The sequence below is a fragment of the Rhipicephalus sanguineus genome, chromosome 4 (assembly GCF_013339695.2).
Source record: "Rhipicephalus sanguineus isolate Rsan-2018 chromosome 4, BIME_Rsan_1.4, whole genome shotgun sequence".
NCBI classification, from domain to species: domain Eukaryota; kingdom Metazoa; phylum Arthropoda; class Arachnida; order Ixodida; family Ixodidae; genus Rhipicephalus; species Rhipicephalus sanguineus.
In genome coordinates, this window is record NC_051179.1 from 170,124,991 (window position 1) to 170,131,902 (window position 6,912).

Below are 6,912 nucleotides of genomic sequence, written 5' to 3' on the forward strand. Positions count from 1 at the left end.
CGAACCAGAGTCGATGGCAAACGTAACGCGTTATCCAATGCAAATATATACAGTTCGTCTGGGTCGCGTGGCGTTGAATTTCCCATTCGTCTTATAGGTACGATTGCGAATGTAAACTGTCGTGTTCTATGATACGTAAGTCGTGTATCATTGTTCCATTGTGTGCGCAGATAGCTGCACTGTGTAAGTTGGCTTTCCTGTAGTGCGTTTTCGGCGCTCACGGGCGCATCAGTGAAATATAGAAAGTTTACCTTTAAAGCGTCTTAAAACATTCAAGCAAAACCATCAAAATGAGAGACGCGTCAGGTTGCGCGATAAATGGGCCTTTATTGCGTTAGGGTTCCTAAACATTACCTATGTATGTGCGTTGTATGCGCTTTTCAACGCAGATACGACATCTACCCGCTGATCGAAATCACCTTGGTGCCTTATTTGCTCACCGACGAGGGTTACTCCCTGGCGGTGGCCAACGCTGATCGCCGGTCGTGGAGAGCGGCAGACACCGACCTGGAGCCGGACTGCCTGCGCGTCTTCGCCCCCGACGCGGAACCGAAGGAATTGAGGGAGCGGATGGTGCGCGTCAGCGCCGACGTGCACGCCATCGAAGTGGTCGTGCGCTCCCAGTACCCGTACTCACCGCGATACTACGAGTTCAGCCAGCTGTCCGTGCTCACACGCCACCGCGTCAACGTCACCACCTGGTTGGAGGTCTTCAACACCTACTTGGCACCAGACGTTCAGGTATACGGCTCAAGGCGCACAATTTCAGAAGTGCCGTGCTGTTTGTTGGGCTTGGTCCGAGTACTTTCGAAAACCAGCGCCGCAGATATTCAGGCGAAAGCCTTAGAGCCTTAGTTGACCGCCGGGGGCGAACGTCGTCCCGCGGCGTCGGCATCAAAACGAGTGATGCAAGAAATTATCATCACCGGATGACGTCACAGATGCCAAAATTTCTGACGTCACCATGACTTCACTGTGATGTCACATAACGTGACGTCACATTATGATGTCATCACATGACAGCGTCGCTTCGTCAAAAGTAGGCCGATCACGGAGGAAGTGCAAAAGCCCGTTGAGTGCAGAAAGCTTTCGGGGGGAGAGGGGGGAAGGATCACTACATCACCGGAGGCGAAAATGAAGAAGATGGCTGTCATGGCTTTCGCCTTCGAATTGTCTTAGGCGAATGCATGAGGGACCCGCCCTGTGAGTTTTTTATGGTAGTCGTGTGATAGCTCTTTATTTGAGAAGATAAAAACAGAACTCAATGTCCGTACATCTCAACACAGGCAGTACCCCAGCGAAAGGACTGTTTTCACTAGAGCTCTTTGATACCACGTCTTATGGCGCTCGGCTGCTGACCCGAAGGTCGCGGGATTGAAGCCCGGCCGTGGCGGCCGCATTTTCGATGGAGGCGAGAATGCTTGCGGCCCGTGTATTTACATTTAGGTGCACATTAAGCATCCCCAGGCGGCCGAAATTTCCGGAGCCGTCCACTACGGCGTCCCTTATAGTCATATCGTGGTTGCGGGACGTTAAACCCCAACAATTATTATATTTGATACCACGGCATTCACTTTTTTTTTTGCTGATAACTTCAAAATCATTGCATCTTTGAGACTTTAAGAACGGTTATCTCGAAAGCAGTGCGTTTTAAAACTTCTCTTAAGCCATAGTTAAGGTCCATATTGTCACGCGGTTGTGACTGCGAAGATGGCTGTAGCAAGAATGGGAAATACGAAATTCTTTATTGCGCGAACTTGTGCCTGAAAAATGAAAAGTCACGGTACGAGCAATTCATGCTGTACGCTGATGGCGGCGAGAACTGACGTCGGCAGTCGAGTAATCTGATCATCGGTGGAACGCGTCGTCTCTTACACATCAGTCATCGCACCTTCAAGCGTTATCGCGGGTGCTGGTGTAAGTTCTCGAGTAAATTCGACTATTAGCGTCCCGCGCTAATCTTAACAGAATGATCTCAAACAATCGTGAAGCTTCCCAATCATTGCGGTGAGGTCTGCGCCTAGCGTTGCTAACCGTTTTAGGGGCGAAGCTCCTTATAGCATCACCTGGTCGGTCGTCGCTCCATGCGGCGTGCCCCCACCGTCGCGTCTCCCGTATCATTCAATAGATGGCGCTGTCCCATAGAGATGCATGCAAACTGCAGTGGGGTGACGATATACTAGATGGCGCTGTCCCATAGAGATGTGTGCAATATGTGCGCAAAAAAATAAAAAAGAAAAGGGAAAAAAAGGAAAAATAAAAAAAGAAAAGAAAGAAAGAAAATGAAAAAAAAACGAAAAAGCAGCGGCACCCTGCACGCTAGATAGCGTGCAGTAATCAAAGCGGCGTATCGCTTTGATTACTGCTGGGCGAAACCACTGAACATTTCACGGTGTAACCATGATTGCTTCAGGAGCTTCGCCCAAGCTCTTCATCATTCACCCGTGGATATGCTGTAATTTTTTTATGGATGAAACCTGAATACATCAAAAAGCAATGAACGCGCGTGGCGACGGCCCCCTCCGAAAAAGCATCGCCCCGATGCTTCAAACAGAACATGGAAGTGAAAAAATGCGTGCATACGAAAGAACAAAAATAAAGGAAGCAAAAACTAGACTTGAATGATCGTACAATACGCTTTGATGAAAAACTAGTCATCGAGTTCCTTAACGGGCATAAAACGGCTTAAGGCGCGCGACATGAATGACTTCAGGTCGTCCACTACGCCGCTGAGAGTTTTTAATGCCGCCCGGAACGACCTCGTAGACCAGTGCGCCGAGACGTCGAAGTACCTTGTAAGGACCGAAGTATCGGCGAAGAAGCTTCCTGCTAAGTCCGCGTCGGCGTATCGGTGTCCAGACCTACACACGGCCACCGGGGTGGTATTCCAAGTGGCGTCGTCGAAGGTTATAGTGGCGGCTGTTGATTCTCTGCTGGTTCTTGATACGCAAGCGGCCGAGCTGTCGAGCTTCTTCGGCGCGTTGCAAATAAGCGGCGACGTCGAGACTGTCTCCATCGGTGGCACTTGGCAGCATTGCGTCGAACGTCGTTGCCGGGCTCCTTCCGTAAACCGATTTGAACGGCGTCATCTGCGTTGTTTCTTGCACTACTGTGTTTTAAGCCAATATTACATACGGAAGGATGGCGTCCCAAGCCTTGTGTTAGACGCCTATATACGTACTACATACATGTTGGCGACAGTTTTATCGAGAGGCTCGGTGAGGCCATTCGTCTGCGGATGGTAGGTAGTTGTACTTCGGCGAGCTGTCTGGCTGTATTTCAAGATCGCTTGCGTTAGGTCTACCGTAAAAGCCATACCCATGTCGGTAATAAGGACTTCGGGGGCGCCGTAACGCAGTAGGATATTCCCGACCAGGGGCGTAGCCCGAAATTTTTTTCGAGGGGGGGGGGGGGTGAGGTTCAACCATACTTTATGTGTGTTCGTGCGTGCGTTTGTATGTGTGCGTGTATATATACGCAAGCAAAACTGAAACATTTGCAGGGGGGGAGGTGAACCCCCCCCCCAACCTTCCCCCACCCCCCTGGCTACGCCCGTGTTCTCGACGAAGAACTTCGCTAACTAACAGCACTACCTTTAGGCAGGGTCCGAGTTTCGGCGTAGCGGGCGAGGTAGCCCGTGGCTACGACAGTCCCCTTGTTTCCGCACGTTGATGTCGGAAATGGCCCCAGCAAGTCCATCCCGATCTGCTGGAAGGGTCGACGAGGTGGCTCGATTGGCTGAAGAAATCCACTGACTTAGAATAGAAAATTGAGCGAGTTGGTATTGATTCATACTTAGGACTGTGCAGCGCTCGCAAAAAGGGACAAGGGACAGAAGAAGCACACAGGACAAGCGCTGACTCTTAACTGAATTTTTATTCCGGAAAACACAAAAAAAGTAAGCAAGAAGAAATAATCGCGTTACGTGACTTGTACTCCAGACTAAAAACAAAAAGATCATCCTTGGCTGTTGCCCCTTAACATACCATGCGCACAACGACATTTAAGTCACATTGCCGCACGTGCTGACCAGAAACTCGTATTCCCTATCCGAAAGCTTTATTGATGGCTGGCTAACGCGCCTTTCGTAGCTTCTTGTAATTTGGAAGGCCTCGATAATTTCTCGGGCAAGCTGCTTTTTGTGCCTGGAAAGAACCACAGTATCAATAAAGTGCGGGGTACACCCGCGCTCCCGACAATGACCTGCTAAATGAGAATTCATGTCTTTTGTTAATGAACGCTTGTGTTCTCCCAAACGAACATTCAGGCGCCTTCCACTCTGTTCTATATAAGATCTACCGCACGACAACGGGATCTGATACACTGTTGAGAGTCAGCGCTTGTCCTGTGTGGTTCTTCTGTCCCTTGTTCCTTTTTGTGAGCGCTGCACAGTCCTAAGTATGAAGAAATCCCGCTGGCCTTGTCGGCGGTGTCTTGCGTCGCTGACAGTCCCGGCATGTCCTCACGTACCGAGAGACGTGGGCGGTAAGGCGTGGTCAGTAGTACTTTTCTTAACAACAGTACTGACAACTGGGCGAGTTGGTACTGATTCATGACTGGCTGCGCAACACACACACTGCCAAAGAAAGAAACCCCTGAAAGGTCGAGAGCGCGCGGGAAAAACCGAGATGGCCAGCCGTCGGGTCGTCGTGCGGGGACTACAGAACTTCTGGTCGCAGTGCCGAAAGTACAACGACAAGGTAGTTGGCTCAGGCCAGCGAGTTCTTTTTTACGAGGACGTCGTTTTGCAAGAAAAATGAAGGCAGTCCTCACCTGAATACCTTACAACGGTAGTCTTGCCTTCCAAGTACTCAGCCAGGTTTCTCAGTTTCGAATCACATCGCTGTTGTTCGGCGAAGGCGTCGGAACTTATGATTCCAAAGGTGCTGTCTTCGTCGAGATCGTCAAGCGGCGGCGGATCAACAGGTGCGCGGGACAAGCACTCGGCGTCTGAGTGCTTTCGTCCGGACTTGTAAACGACGGTAATGTCGAATTTTTGAAGTCTCAGACTCCACCGTGTGAGGCTTCCTGAAGGTTATTTCAAGCTTGCTAGCTAAAACAAGGCGTGGTGGTTGCTCACGACTTTGAAAAGCCTGCCCTATAGCAGGTAGGGGCGAAACTTCGATGTAGCCCAAATGATGGGAAGGCACTGTCGTCGAATAATTTCATTCAGCCTTTCATAGCGACCGGCTAGCGCCAACGATGACGCTTTCTAGACGTTTCGTCCGTTGTACAAGTACCGTGCCAAGTCCTACACAGCTTGCGCCGGTGTGTGTTTCTGTATCCGCGTTTTCATCGAAGTGTACCAGAATCGGCGGCGACTGTAAGCGTCGTTTCAGTTCTCGTTATGCTTCTGCCTGTGGCGTTTCGCACTTACACTCGAGGTCGGTCTGGGTCAATTTAGTAAGTGGCTTGGCGATGCGGGCAAATTTTTTGACAAACCGCCTGTAATAGACACAGAGTCCGAGAAATCGACGCATGGCCTTCTTGTCGGCGGGTGGCGGGAATGTAGCGATGGCGGCTGTTTTCTGCGGGTAGGGGCGGACTCCAGAGTTGCTGATGACGTGTCCTAGGAGGAGGAGCTCTTTGTATTTGTATGCGAATCGGTACTGATCCGGTTCGAGTGTGAGGCCAGATGCCCGAATCGCCTTAAGTACTGTTCTAAAGCGTCGGAGGTGTTCGTCAAAGCTGGGAGCGAAGACAATGACGTCATCCAGGTAGACAAGACAAGTATGCCATTTTAGCCAATACTGTGTCCATAACGCGCTGAAACATCGCAGGCGCTGAGAAAAGACCAAACGGCATGACCTTGAACTCAAACAGGCCGTCTGGTGTTTAAAGGCCGTCTTCTCGCGGCCTCTCTCGTCGACTTCAGTTTGCCAACAGCCCGTCTTGAGGTCCATCGAAGAAAAGTACTTTGTTTCACACATTCGATCCAAGGCGCCGTCTATCCGTGGAAGTGGATATACGTCCTTCGTGATCTTGTTGAGGTGACAGGTTATCGACACAGAAACGCAGAGTGCCATTCTTCTACTTCGCCAATACTACTGGGGATGCCCACGGACTTTTCGGAAGCTGTATTATGTCATCCTGTAGCCATTTGTCGACTTTTCGCTTTACAGCCTCTCGTTCTCGCGTCGAAACCCGGTAGGAATCTGACGGAGGGGTCGAGCACTTTCTGCCATTATGATGTGGTGCTTAGCAAGTGGCGTTTGTCGAGAAACAGTCCTTGTATTGCTGCAGAAGGAATCGTAGCTATCACTGTTGGTGAGCGGGAAGACTTTGGTTGACGTCGAAGGATGGAGGTATCGGGCTCGTCGTTGTAGATTCGTCGGAATCTGAAAAGGCAAACGCATTGCTGGCGGCCACGTTGGCGTAGATCGACAATTGAATTGTCATTTGCGCATTTACAGCGTCTTGCAATCGTCGTTGCTTCCGAGAGAAATTCGTGGACGTTCTTCGGTGGTCTTCTCATCAGCTCAGAAAAAAGCTCCTGATTTACTCCTCGCACGAACAAGCGGACTTTCTTCACCTCGGGTATGTCAGGCATGGCGGAAAATGCTGGTCATTTCTACCGTGAAGAGTTTGACGTTTCCTTTGGGCAGCTGGACGCTGGTTTCAAGCAAAGCCTGGCCCCCCCTTTGCGGACGACGCTAGTGAAGATAGCCAAGGACTTGGTTCGCAAAATGTCCCGTGATGTTAGGGTGAACCACGTTCTAGCAGCGTCTTCGAAGGCGAAGTAAACATACCGCAGCTTGTCTTCATTGCTCCAATGGTTGAAGACGGCGACCCGGTATTATGCTTCCAGCCAGCTTTCCGGGTCCTCGCACGGTGATCCTAGGAAAGTTGGCGGCTTCCTGGGCTGCTCAAGCAGGATTTATGTAGGCTGCACAGGCTCTCTCATTGTGGGGG